Below are 15,122 nucleotides of genomic sequence, written 5' to 3'. Positions count from 1 at the left end.
TATTTTATAGCAACACTACAAGTTTTCTGGTGCATTAAAAACAAGAAAGAAAACTTCCAGTAAGGGCAAAAACGTTGAGCTAAATTAACGAATAGGCAAAGCGTACAAACCATTTGAAGTCCAGCTAAAAATACACTCAGATTTTATGGTTGGATTTCCCACTTTATAGCAAAGTGTATAACCACAACACACCCCAAAGGCCAAAATGATATACTGCTGCCATACACAACACTAGTATTGACTTCCTATAGGACCTGATAATAAAAGGGAACTCTGACTTTAAAATTGGTAACATCTGGAAATAATGGCAAAATAGAAAAACTGTTGGGCTGCATCTGTCTTGAAAATGCTATGTAATAAGATTTACTTAATATATTTGAAAGAGAAAAAAAATGTTTTGTTCCCCAATTTGTTGCAACATCTGAAAGTTCATGAGGTTATGACCCCTCTTTAAGAAAGCATCTCCCACCACCTGCAAATACCCCAGGAAAAGCAGTTGGAAACAATAAAACACGTGCTAGTTAACGGTTACCAGGGAAACGGTTCTGGTTCACCAATCTGAGCGCCTGCGCTTCCCAGTGGCTTTGTCCGAGGGAGACATGCGCCAGCTGTTAGTGAATAACCATTGTTATAGATCATCAGGAAATCACAGTCAGCAGGCAACCCAGCCCCACTGGAAGTTTATTTCTCATATTTGTTCATCACCAGGGCAATCCTCCACCTTTAAAACATCCCCTTAGGCTGGGTTAACTAAATAATACCCAGCACCAGCAGGACCGTTTAAAGGGGGCAAATTGCAAAAAGGTCTTTGCGCAGCAGGTAGATTTCTAACTTCCATTCCAACTGCATCACCTTCCTGCCCGCTTCACTTTCCAGTGGCAATTACAGGCCAGATACCTGAAGTCATTCTCCCTTTGGATGCTGTCCCTCCTTGCTCTGGTAGGACACTCCGGCACACATGCAGCCCTCTCCTAGAGCTTTCAGAGATCATTGGCTTATTCCATGCTAGAGAGAGCCCTATGAATGGTAATTGAAGGACTCTACAAGGCAGTTTGGTGCTGCCATCAGATGAGGGTCTGAGAGGACAAAACAAGGGGACCCTACCTCACCAACACACACTCCAAACAGAACAGCCTCCACTTTTACCAATTTTATGTATTTTTAAAAGATTTGTAAATTCATAGATTTTTCTCTGAAACAAGATCATATTGCCTTTTTAAAGTTTAAAAGCCAGTGAGTTCCAAACCCAGATATCAGACTCAACTTGAAAAATAGATTTCTAGACTTCCATACTCCCATTTGGCATGGACAGAGCTCAGAGTCACTGCTCCATTCTAACAATAAAAGCTGAATAAACTGAAATATCAACAACTCTTCTTAGATTCATCAGAGAAGTGAATTCATAGCACAAACCAATGCCTCCACAATAGGAGAGACAGGTGAATGCAGAAAATAACAATTTACTAGAGCAGAAACCTCTATGGGAACCAGTACCAAGGTAGGAAAACCTGAAATGCTATCGAGGAATTGCCAAAGGCTCAATGTGGACAAGCCTGAGAGTTAAAAACTCCGGTAGGACTCAGTCATAGAGGGCCCCCCAAACTTTTGTGAGGCTTACATCCAGTTGTTCCACCAGGTCCTTATGGCTTATGTTGGAGAAAAACCTCCTTGTGCTTCCAGTAGGGGTAGGGGAAAAGGAACGATTTGAAAATATGCCAGAGCATCCAGTCTTTCTTAATAAGGCCTCCCCTCAGGTGAAACTATTTTACCAGAGCCTGACCCCTATTGGGGTTTTATCAGACCTGGGAGAAGCCCAATTCTAGCTCTTTCTAGCCATCCTGTTCCACCTAAGGTAGGGGAATAGGGGTACTGAGAAGCACTGTTGAAGTTCAGAGTCCAGGGGTGCAAGCTCACCAAAAAACTGAAACCTAATCATAGGACTGTAGAACGCTTCTACTTACCTAGCACCTTTCCACCATATTATTAAAGGCCTATTTACCAGTACATTACCTTTACTTTTTACCCAATACATTCCTACCTTTCAACAAAAAATGACAAAGCATACTAGAAGGCAAAACACAATTTGATGACACTAAACAAACTTAAGAACCAGAGTCAGAAATAGCAAGAATATTGGAATTATCAGATCAGGAATTTTTTTTTAAACAATGGAAAGGAATTTACTGGAAAAAGTAGACAACATGCAAGAATACATGGCTATTGAAAGCAGAGAGATGGAAGTTTTAATAAAGAATCTAGAAGACATGGTAGACTTCAAAATACACTAACAGAAATGAAGAATGCCTTTGATAAATGAGTTGGTAGAGTGGACATAATAGAGAAAAGAATCTCTGAGTTTGAGGATAGGACAATGAAAACCTTCAAAATGGAAAAGCAAAGAGAAAAACAACTAAAAAAAGCACAAACTTCCAGTTATAAGTAAGTCAGGGGAATAAAAGGTATATCATCAGGAATATAGTCAATAATATTTTAATAATGCTGTACAGTGACAGATGATAACCACACTTACCATGGCAAGCATTGCATAATGTATAGAATTGTCAAATCACTATGATGTACACTTGAAACTAGTATAACATTGTACATCAACTACAACAATAAAAATTTTTTAAGAAGAACAGAATATCCAAGAACTATGGGATAATTGCAGAAAGTTTAACATATGTGTAATGAAAATACCAACTATAGAAGAAAGGTGGGAACAAAGGCACTATTTGAGAGAATAATGATGGAGAATGTCCCCAAATTTACATCAGACATCAAACTACAGATCCACAAACTCAGAGAATACCAAGCAGGATAAATGCCAAAACAAAATAAAGCAAAAACAAACAAAAACCACCTGTACCTGGGCATATAATTTAAAATTCAGAAAATCAATGATAAAAAAAATCTCAAAAAAAACTCAGAAGAAAAAAATCACCATATCTATAAAAGGGAAGGACAAAAACTACATTAGTTTTATCCTCAGAAACCTTGTAAGCAAGAAAAGAGTGGAATGAAATTTGTTTAAAGTGCTAAAAAGAACAAAACCCAACCTAGAATCTAATAATTTGTGAAATTATCTTTCAAAAGATGAAAAGAAATGAGTTTATCAAACAAACAAAAATTGAGGAAATTTGTTGCCAGAAAATCTGCCCTACAAAAGAGATTAAAATTCTTCAGAGAGAAAGAAATTGATATAAGCTAGAAACCTGGATCTAAATAAAGAAAAGAAGAACATTAGAAAATGAGTAAGTGAAGGTAAGATAAAAACTTTTGTTTTTCCTGTTCTCAATTGACTTAACAGGTAACAGTTCTTCAAAATAATAATAGCAACAACATATTAAATTATGTATGTTTACATGTGATTTATCTATACCTTTATAAATATATATGCTTATGTACAAATAAACTGAATTACAATGATACAGGGAATAGTATGGAGGAATATGGAATATATTGTTATTATGAAGTACACTACTTGAGAAATGGTATATTGTTACTTGAAAGGGACTTGGATTAGTGGTATTTTGCAAATTTTAGGGAAACAATGAAGAAAAGTTTTTAAAAAATATAATTTATATGCTAAGAAAGGAGAGAAAATGGAATCATATTAAATGCTCCATTAAAACAATGAAAGGCTTAAGTGTGGAAGACAAAAATAGGGGCAAAGAACAAGGACAACAAATAAAAGTCAGTAGGAAATACGGTAAACATTACTCCAACTACCTGAATAATCACTTAAAATGTTAATGGTCTAAATACACAAAAGACAGAGTATACCAAAAAATAAAAACCAACTGTATATTGTCTACATGAAAGCCAGTTTAAATATAAAGACACATGTAGATTAAAAGTAAAGGCATGGAGAAAAATATACCATGCTAACACTGATAGAAAGAAAGTGGGAGTAGCTATATTAATTTCAGACATAGCAGTCTTCAGAGCAAGTAAAGCTATTATAAAGAAAGAGAGATATTATATAAGGAAAAGGTATTAATTTTCCAGAAGATGCAACAATCCTTTAAGGTGTATGCACTCAAGAAGAGCATTAAAATATATGATGCAAAAAGCAACTGAACTACAAGGAGAAATAGATGAATCCACTATTCTAGTTGGAGACATTAACACCCTTCTATCAGAAATGGACAGATCCAGCAGCCAGAAAATCAGTTAGGACATAGTTGAACTCAACAGCACCATCAGTCAACTGGAAATAATTGACATCTATAGACTACTTCATCCAACAACCGCAAATTACACATTCTTCTCAAGCACATGGAACATTCACCAATATAGACCATGTTGTGGGCTATAAAACACAGCTTAACAATTTAAAAATAATAGAGATGTGCTTTTAGACCACAATGGAATTAAAGTAGAAATCAGAAACAGAAAGATAACTGGAAAATCACAAAATATATGGCAATTAATCAACCCACTTCTTAAACCCTAAAACATGGGCCAAAAAAATAAAAACTCAAGAGAAAATTTTAAATATTTTGAGCCAAATTAAAATGAAAACACAACTTACCAGAGTTTGTAGAATGCAGTGAAAGCAGCACGTAGAGGGAAATTTATAGCGCTGAATACATCTATTAGAAAAGAAGGGAGGGGCAGCCCGGGTGGCTCAGCGGTTTAGCGCCACCTTCAGTCCAGGGCGTGATCCTGGAACCCCGAGATCGAGTCTCAAGTCGGGCTCCCTGCATGGAGCTTGCTTCATCCTCTGCCTGTGTCTCTGCCTCTCTCTTTCTCTCTATGTCTCTCATAAATAAAATCTTTTATTAAAAAAAAGAAGGGAGCTCTAAAACCAATCATCTAAACTTCCACCATAGGATACTAAAGAAAAATAAATCCAAAGTGATCAGAAGAAAAACAATAATTACAGCAGATATCAAAGAAATTGAAAACAGGAAATCAATAGAGAAAAATCAGCAAAAACAAAAGCTGGTTCTTTGAAAAGATCAATACGATCAGTAAGTCCCTAGATAGGCCAATGACAAAAAAGAGAAAATGCAAATTACTAATACAGAAATGAAAGAGGGGATATCAATGCAAATTCTGTGAACATTAAAAGGATAAAGGGGCATTATGAACAATTCTATGCCGATAAATTTAATAACCTAGATAAAGTGGACAAATTCCTTAGAAGGTGCAATTTTCCAAAACTCAGAAAAGATTAAATAGACAATCTGAGTAACCGCTGTTGATTCAAGAAATGGAATTGATAATAATCTTCCAAACAGAAAGCACCAGGCCTAGATAATTTCTATTGTAAATTCTACAAAACATTTAAGGAAGAAATTATGCTAATTTTTACAATCTTTTCCAGAAAAATAGAATACTTTCTAATTCATTCCATGAGGCCAGTATTACCCTAATGCCGAAATCAAAGACTTAAAAGAAAATTAAAAATAGACTAATATCTCTCATGAACATAGGTGCAAAAATCCTCATGAAAATATTAGCAAATCAAATGAACAATGTGCAAAAATAATTATACACCATAATCAAGTGGGATTTATCCCAGGAATGCAAGGCTGGTTCAACATTAAAAATCAGGGTGCCTAGGTGGTTCAGTTGGTTAAGCATCTGCCTTCAGCTCAGGTCATGATTCTAGGGTCCTGGGATCAAGCCCTGTGTTAGGCTCCCTGCTCAGCGGGGAGCCTGCTTCTCCCTCTTCCTCTGCCTGCAGCTCTCCCTGCTTGTGCACTCTCTCTCTCTCTCTCTTTGTTAAATGAATAAATAAAATCTTTTTTAAAAAACAACATTCAAAAAAAATCAATAAATGTTTTCTGTTCAACATTCAAAAAATCAATAAATGTCATCCTTCCTGTCAGCAGACTAAAGAAAAAAAATCACACAATCATACTAATTGGTGCAGAAAAGCATTTGGTAGAATCTAACACCTGTTCATGATAAAACTCTCAGCAAACTAGGAATAGAGGCACTTCCTTAACTTTATTTTTTAAATCTATAAAAAAATTTATAGCAGGGACGCCTGGGTGGCTCAGCGGTTGAGCGTCTGCCTTTGGCTCAGGTCCGGATCCCAGGATCCAGGATGAGTCCCACATCAGGCTCCCTGCAAGAAGCCTGCTTCTCCCTTTGCCTGTGTCTCTGCCTCTGTGTGTGTGTGTGTGTGTGTGTGTGTGTGTCTCATGAATAAATAAATAAAATCTTTAAAAAAATTTACAGCAAATATCATACTTAATGGAGAACAACTTGAAGGTGTCCTGCTAAGATCAGAAACACAGCAAGGATATCCCTCTTACCACTCTTTTCAACATTGTATTAGAAGTCCTAACTAATGCAATAAGACGAAAGGAAAAACAAAAAGAAAGAAAAGAAAAGAAAAGAAAGGAAAGAAAGAAAGAAAGAAAGAAAGAAAGAAAGAAAGAAAGAAAGAAAGAAAGAAAGAAAGAAAGAAAAGTATACATAGTGGGAAGGAAGAAATAAAACTGTCTTTGTTTGCATATGACATGATTATCAATATAGAAAACCCAAAAGAATTGACAAAATAACTCCCAAGAGCTAATAAGTAATTAAAGCAAGGTTGAAGGATATAAGGTTAATAAGCTAAAGTCAATTGCTTTCCTATATGCCAGCAACAAATAAGTAGAATTTGAAATTAAAAACACATTGCCATTTATATGAGTTCCTCAAAAAAAAGTGAAATATTTAGATATAAATCCAAGCAAAAGATGTACAAGATCTGTGTGAGGAAAATTACAAAGCTCTGGTGAAATATTTAAAGAAAGATCTAAATAAATGGTGAGATAGCCCATGGAGAAAGACTCAATATTGTCAAGATGCTAGTCCTTACCAACTTGCTCTATAGATTCAAAACAACCCCAATCAAAATCCCAGCAAGCTATTTTGTGAATATCAACAGATTCTAAATTTTATATGAAGAGGTAAAAGACCCAGAAGAGCCAAGTCAATTTTTAAGAAGAACAAAGTTGGAGGACTGACACTACCCAACTTAAAGACTTATAAAGCTACAGTAATCAAAATAGTGTGGCATTGGTGAAAGAATAGACAAATCAAAAAATGGAACAGAATAGAGCCCAGGAGTCACCCACATAAATATAGTCAACTGAACTTTGACAAAGAAGCAGAGGCAATACAATGGAGCAAAGATAGTCTTTTCCAATAGTGGTGCTGGAACAACCAGATATCCACAATCAAAAACAACAACAAAAACACAGACTTTATACCTTTCACCAAAATTAACTCAAAATGGATAACACACCTAAATGTAAAATAGACAAAGTCCTAGAAGGTAGCATAGGGGAAAACTTAAGTGACCTTGGGTATGGTAATAACTTTTGAGATACAAGACCAAAGACACAATCCATGAAAGAAATAATTGATAAATTGGACTTCATTAATATTAAAAACTTCCATTCTGCAAGAAAATGAGCAGACAAGCCATGGACTGGGAGAAATATTTGCAGAAGACACATCTGATAAATGTCCAATACCCAAAATATGCAAGGAATTCTTAAAATTCAACAGGAATAAAACAACTCAATGATAAAATGGGTAAAAGACCTAAACAGACATCTCACCAAAGATGATATACAGATGGCAAGTAAACATAAGAAAAGATGTGCAACATCTATGTCATGAGGGAGTTATAAATTAAAACAGCAATGAGAGACCACTGCATACCTATTAGAATGGTCAGGATCCAAAACACTGACACCCCTAAATGCTGACAAAGATGTGTAGCCTCAGGAACTCTCATTCATTGCTGGTAGGAATGCAAAATGGTACATCCACTTTGGAAGACAGTTTGGCAGTTTGCAAAACTAAGTATCTTCCTACCATATAATCCAACAGTCTTGCTCCTTAATATTTACCAAAAAAAAAAAAAACAGAAAACTTCTGTTCACATAAAAATCTGCACATAAATGTTTACAGCAGTTTTATTCATAATTGCAAAAACTTTGAAGCAAACACAAAGTGCTTCAGTAGGTGAATGGATAAACTGTGGTACCACATCCAAACAGTGGGATACTGTTTAATGACAAAAAAGAAATGAGCTATCAAGCCATGAGAAGACATGGAAGAAATGTAAATGCCTATTACTAAGTGAAAGAAGCCAATCTGAAAAGGCTACACACTGTATGATTCTGACCTTATGACTTTCTGGAAAAGACAAAAGGAGAGGGTAAAAAAATTAAGGGTTGGAGAAGAGATGGATGAAAGACAATGCACAGAGAATTTTTAGGGCACTGGAACTATTCTGTATGATGCTACAATGGCGGATACATGTCACCATAGAACACTAAGAATGACCCTAATTTAAACCATGGATTTTGAGTGATAATTATGGGTTAATGCAGGTTCATTGATTGCAATGGATGTATGTATCACTGTGATGCATGACGTCCATAATAGGGAAGGCTGAGTGTGGAGGAATAGGGAGCACATGGGAACTCCAAACTTTTCACTCAATTTTTCTGTGAACATGGAAGTTCTCTAAAAGATAAAGTTCTTTTTCTTTAAATAGAGACTTCTCAAATTCACATCTGGGAAGTTCATGTTCAGGAGGTCTTGGTTGGGGCACAGCAACCTGTCTATTCCATAGATTCCAAGATGATTCTAAGGTGCAGTCCAGGTTGAGAACTACTTGGTAGATCTTGGCCTCCTGATCTTTCAAAATATAACTGTACTGTTTGATTTTTTTTCAGACCTTTAATCTCTGGTACATGTAGTATTCTAAGTTCATCTGTGATATGTTAATGTCAGATAATCCTTATATGTCAAAATATTTGCATTTATCAAGGAGTCTCTCTGTGGAAGTGTTTAAACTAATGGGAGCCCTGTGTTATAGGCTGGCTGCCTCTAAAGAGCCTAGTTATGGGGTTAAAATGATGATGCTCTTCCAAAGATGTTCCATCCATGCCTTCTCACGGAGCAAAGAAACAAACGCGATGTCAACAATCAGGGACATGGCAACTATGATTCCATCATTCACAAGATCAATTTTCCTTCAAAAGCACAAGTGATACTGTTAGCCAGGCCTTGCAAACACATAGGAAACAAAAAGCATCGCCCAAAAAGAAAAAACAAAAAATGGCATAAGAAGCCTTATCCTCCTTCCATAATCGAGTACATTAGTCCCACCCTTTGGAGCTTAGATGATCAGAATGAAGATCATGGAGTTCCTAACACTAGCCCTTTCTTTCTACATAACCCAAAATGATGTAGCTCTCTATTTAAAAAGCAGTAAAATGGATGGAAATGTCCTCTTTTAAAACCAGATGTTTTCTATCTTTCTAAGCTCCAATTACTTCAACACGTTATTTAGCTCCACTCACATCAGATCAGGGCCACCTGTTATATCCTCTGTACACTTATGAGAGATTTAAGGTTAAGTTTGTATTTATGGTTTATCTAGAAAAGTCAGAATGCAATTGATAGGATGCTTTTAAAGTCATTTTGAGGTCAAAGGATGTGTATATGGCAGATTAACAGATAATCAAGATGCTGTGTTGTGCAGTGTAAACAAAATCAAACTTAATTTTATGATTCATTACATAAATTTGGATATAATCCAGGACTAAAAACTCATCATCTAAAATAAAACTACATGCCAGAAAAGCATAATATAGCATTGTTAGACTATAAGGCAAAAAGTTTTAAAGCTTCCATTATAATGTTTTATTAGAGGAATATTCTTTATTACCAAGATAGAGTTTTGATATTTAAATGTTCTGGTTTTGTCTTGTGTGAAGTTAAATATGTTCACTCTGATATCAATAAAATGTGACTTAATGTATATATCTATTGCTTTTCTAATGGTAAATAAGCTTTTGCAAACAACAACAACAACAACAACAAAAATCTAAGTAAATTAATGTCCATTCATTAAGTAACTGTTGAGTACCTGTGTACCTGTATGTGCCAGGACCTGTTCTTTATGCTGGGATACAACAGGGAACAAAATACACAAGGTCCCTGTTTTGGAGTCAGGTGTTGAAATAAATTTACAGCTAATGTGGGAAAAAAGCATGTTCTGACAAACGAACAACAACAATAACAACAACAAATCCCAAAGTTATAAACTTAATGATATCACAATGTTCACAGATTATTGACCTTCTGAAGTAAATATTGCTTATTGTGTATTATTCCAGCACTTTAAAAATTAGTAGCAGGTAATGGCATTTATAAGACAGCTGTCCTAAGTAGAAGAGAGATGGAGAAAACAAGTGAGAAGCATACCTCCTCATTCCACTCATCCCTTTTGTGACTAGTTAGACATGTGTGTAAATTAAGAAAGACTGGGAAACCCAATCGCAAAGTCTAACCATTAGATAAAATTGCTTGAAATTCGAGGATATTTACTTGGATTGACCATAAAGATTTCAGTGTGGCAGAAACACTGTTGCAAATGAGATTGGTTGTGGTTTGAGGAAGGTTCACTTTTCCTATTTTCCTTCATTCTCCATGGAGCTGTGTGCCAGATTCAGAGTATCCATTCTCCTTCACTCTCCTATCTGAACCCCAACCATAACTCTGTTTTCCCATTCAGTTTTGATCTTGGGTAAATTAGGTTTAAAATCTAGCTTTCCTGGAAAGATCACTGTAGAAAGAAGACAGCTTTTTTCCATCTTAAGTACAACTTCAAAAGTGACAGACTGGAAAATCTCTGCAGGCAAATGTGATGTCACTAAAGAAATCACACACTTACCCGTAGAGATTCTGCAGTCTGACATCTTCAAGCATCGAACCATTCATCAACTATGCTTTTCTGGATGCAGTCCTTTGACTTGAAAGAAGTCTGGACTGGCCAAATAACTATAGATAATTTACTGAACTTTGGCTTCTTCTAAACTAAGGGGACATACAGGGCTCATGATGGTTGAATCCCACCGAATTAATCTGTAGGATAAGAAGGTTAAAGGGCTTAAAGCTGTTAAGAGCAAGGTGTGATCCCAGACTCACAGCATCAGCATCACCTGGGAGCTTATTAGAAATGCACATTCTCATGCCCTGCCCAGGCCTCCTGAGTCAGAAACTTTGAGGATGAGCCCCAGTCATGCGTGTTTTAACAAGCTCGTGATTCACACTCAAGTTTGAGAACCACTGGCTTACAGAAAACAAAAGATTATTGCTGGAACACTGAACTCAGAGATCTTCTGATGTTATGTAATATATGAAAAAATTAGACGATGTATTCACAAAAATATTACTATGTAGGATACATGTCTTTTCTAAGGTGATTATCTTAATAACAAGCGTAAATGTTAAGAATTGAATGGAACATCTTTCTTTAACTCTTACTTTGCCAATGGAATTGCAGAGCTCTGCAATTTTCCTTAGAAATAAAGAGTTAAGAAATCTTATTTAGGAGGAGAAAACGTTTTCATGTTTGGGAGGATTAAAAGGGTACTGACATCATTCAAGTCATGAGCCATAATTCTTATTAGATTTTATTGCTACATTCTTCACACAGCTTTGGAAAGTTATTCCTAAGAGCACAAAATATGCACTTAGACTGCACACAGAGAAGGAAAATGCTCTCACAATGAAATTATTTTAGCCTGACCCAATAATATCTGAAAGACTCAAGACTTGTTCTCTATGTAATATATCTTTTCAAAATAAGAGATGAGTTTATATGAATTTGTCTTTTTCAATATCTTCAATAATTTCCCCTCTTAACAGTCAAGTTTGGCTAAAAACAAGATCTAATTTCTGCATACTAAAAAAAATATATTCCTTTCTAATATAAAAATTGCATGGCTGAAAGGTAAAAAAAATACAAATTAAAAATTATAATCAAAGTTGGCCTTTAATGACAATGGATAAGATACACAAATTAGTTCTTCTATATGAGAATGTAGTATCTGAAATACTGGTATGCCTGTTAATCAGTAACTTCTGGTAGCATGTCAAAAATTCATCTTCGGTTTCATTCATAATGAATTCATTTGTATTATTTCTCGACCACACCAGTTTCCCATGATGTGATGGAAAAAATTGTAACATTCAAAAATTGAATTAGATCACACACAAAACGACAAGTTACTCAGATTATAAGATTTGGCTTATTCATTGACAAGTGAGAGCCCAGTTATGTCCAGAATCTGCAAAGATGGTGAAGAGCAAGATGTTTCAGAGACCTCAAACATCCTAAAAGAAGTGCATTTACTTAGATGAGGATGAAAAGGCTCTCTAAATACCAGGTTTCTTTGCTCTTATTATAATTAAATCAATTCAGTATTGATGAAATTGCTAATCAGGTACTCCAACTGGTATTTTTAAGTGTCTGTGATAATAAAAAAGGAAAAATTATTAACCAATACTACCAATTTGATATACCAAATCTTTCAGAACATGGGGTTCATTGGAGGAAACAATAAAAAGCGATGCTAGGAATTTGGCATCCCCCCAGGCAGTAGGAGAGCTACAAACTGTCTGAGAGCAACAATGTGAAACACTCTATACACATTTTCTAATTTAGTCCTCACACAAACCTGAAGAGAAAGGTATTATTAACAGTCCCATTTTGTGAGCAAAGAAACTAAAGTTGAGAAAGACATAAATGGAAAGAAAACAACATGCACAACTACACATCGGAGACAAAATAGTATGGAGAACAAACAGGGAACTATAGGTTAGCAAATCTGGGCTGGGAATCTTTGACTCCCTAATTTGTGCCTCTCTGCATCTAAATGTCCTCATCTTTAAAAACAACGCATCCTCTTTTCCTGTTTACTTCCCATGGCCAGGGAAAACACTTGCCAATGATAAAGAACTGAAAAAATGTAGGACATTGTTATAATACATGAGGTAAACTGGGCAAGCTTTGGGGATGGCCTGGTCTCTTGCTATTTCCCCCATCATAAATCCAGAGCTGTGGAAACTGCAAGAGAAAGGATGTTGCTGGAAATACTAATTTGCCCCTATCATCAGCCTCTCTCAAAACTCTGGTCACTCTCCCTCCCAGGCCCAGCCATGTTCCTTTGCCCCACTCTAGTGACCCCAAGGCCACTCATCTTTAAAGCCAGAGACACCCTTTCTTGAAGGGCTGTGCCAGACAAGTTCACATGGTCTTTCTTCTTTTGACAGGGGAGCAAATTTCCTCCATTTTGCTTTCAATGGATGTCAGGATTTTCAACAAACATGTAATTGAAATACACTAGTGCCCAAAAGCCTATGCAGAAATAGAGCTTGGCTACAAAATACCACCCCTCCAAAACCTGAAATTCCTAACAGATCTAGTCCTTCAGACACTTTACAAACTCTATCTTCCATAGAATCTTAATATTTTAACTCCAGAAAGGAAAATAATGACTATGTATTCCAACTCTATTATTTATTGAGCACTGATTGTATGCTGGGCATTTCACATGCACTGTCCCATTTAGTCTTTATAACAACCTCATATGAAATCAGATTATTAGTAGTACCATTCTGCAGATGAGAAACTGAAGCTCCTGGAGATTTAACAAGGGCCTGCAACCAGATCTGTTCGACTCCACAGCCTATCATCTTAACTGCCCAATTTTAAGGCCCAGGTTCAGTGCCCCCAAGTCACATAACTGGTTAGTGGTAAGCCATAACTAGACTTCAGTTTTCTTTGCACCATGTGACACTTGTTACTACTTGAACAGTGTATATTCTTAGGAAAGTGTCCTAAAGAATTATTCAATTTGTCATATAAGCCTAGTGGCTGACTGGAAATCCAAACTGCTAAGTTTTAATTCACCAGCTCGAGTAGGCATCGAGGAAGAAAGTTTCATGTGAATTCTCCATCTATTCATACTTTAATGGGTAAGTGCTAAACACATGCCTTCCCATTCCTGAGGACACACAAACCATCAAATTCACTCATCATTATGAAACAGGTGCCTTTCCTAATGTCTGCTGGCAACCTAAAAAGCAAGGCAAAACAAATCATTAATACAGATGGCCCTTAACTTACAGTGGTTCAACTAACGATCTTTCAAACTTAGGGTGGTGGGAAATTGATACGCATTTAGTAAAAAACAAACTTTGAATTTTGATCTATTCCCAGGTTAAGGATACATGGTACAATACTCTCTCGTATTCAGTGGTGTAGGATAAACAAGGGTAAACAACCAAGAGACTTACAACCATTCTGTACCTACTCAACTATTCTGTTTTTCATTTCACTACAGCATTCAATACATTACAGGATATGTTCAACACTTCATTATAAAATAGGCCTTGTGTTAGATGACTTTGCCCAATGTTGCTAATGTAAGTGTTCTGAGCACATTTAAAGTAGGTGAGGCTGAGCTACAATTTTCTGTAGGTTATGTGTATTAAATGCATTTTTGACTTACAGCATTTTCAACTTAGAGTGAGTTTATTGGGATATAACCCCATCATAAATCAAAAAAGGTCTACTTGTAGCACAGAAAGGATAATTTTGGGGTTTTGTAAGCCCAGGCTTGAATTGGCACTCATGAACAGGTAAATGTTACCAATTTATTACTCATCATCAAATTTCCATGTCATTTGTCAACTCTGTCTTCTGTAAAGTTTCCACTGAAGGGCCCATTAAGGATATCAAAATATGTGAAAAATAGATAAACTTTCCATTTGACAGATGCCTTTTAATTTTCTGTCTTAGTGGTCACCCACTCTGGTGACAGCCATGAATAATTTCCTTCATCTCACAAATGATCACCTACCAACATAAAAGTAGTGCAAAATGAAATCTGATCTAATAAAAAGTGTAATTAATTGCCATGACAAGTTGCAACATTAATTCCTAAAGCAAAAGAAAGTATAAAAGGACCTCTCCTGAGGGCTTTAACCAGCCTTTTGTTTTTCCCTCCTATACTTGCTCCTCACCATCTTGCCTCTTATTTTCTTTCCTTCCCGCTACCCTCATCTCTGCAAAACTCAAGAGTTGTGTTTGGTTGTAGGGAGGGATGGAGGTGAAGGGCAAAATCATTTCAACTGTTATGTTAAGACACATCATCACTTATTCATAGATTCTTCTTTCCCTCGAGGCGCACCCCCCCCCCCCCCCCCCCCCCGGAGGAGCGGCAGAAGAACTAAAAGGCATACTTCTTTGCCCAGGTGATTGCTTTAAGGAAACCAGGGATCCCATGTAGTTTATAACT

At 36.2% G+C, this 15,122-nt stretch overlaps 1 non-coding gene across 1 annotated transcript; it reads left to right on the top strand.

Annotated features, from left to right (window-relative positions):
- The first annotated feature begins 10,660 nt into the window (after positions 1-10,660).
- On the top strand, positions 10,661-10,722 carry MIR216B (microRNA mir-216b). The gene has a single exon (NR_049218.1). It is a non-coding gene; the product is annotated as a microRNA mir-216b (primary transcript).
- Positions 10,723-15,122: the final 4,400 nt, after the last annotated feature.

The sequence above is a fragment of the Canis lupus genome, chromosome 10 (assembly GCF_011100685.1).
Source record: "Canis lupus familiaris isolate Mischka breed German Shepherd chromosome 10, alternate assembly UU_Cfam_GSD_1.0, whole genome shotgun sequence".
NCBI lineage: Eukaryota > Metazoa > Chordata > Mammalia > Carnivora > Canidae > Canis > Canis lupus.
This window is presented reverse-complemented; position numbering and strand designations above follow the sequence as displayed.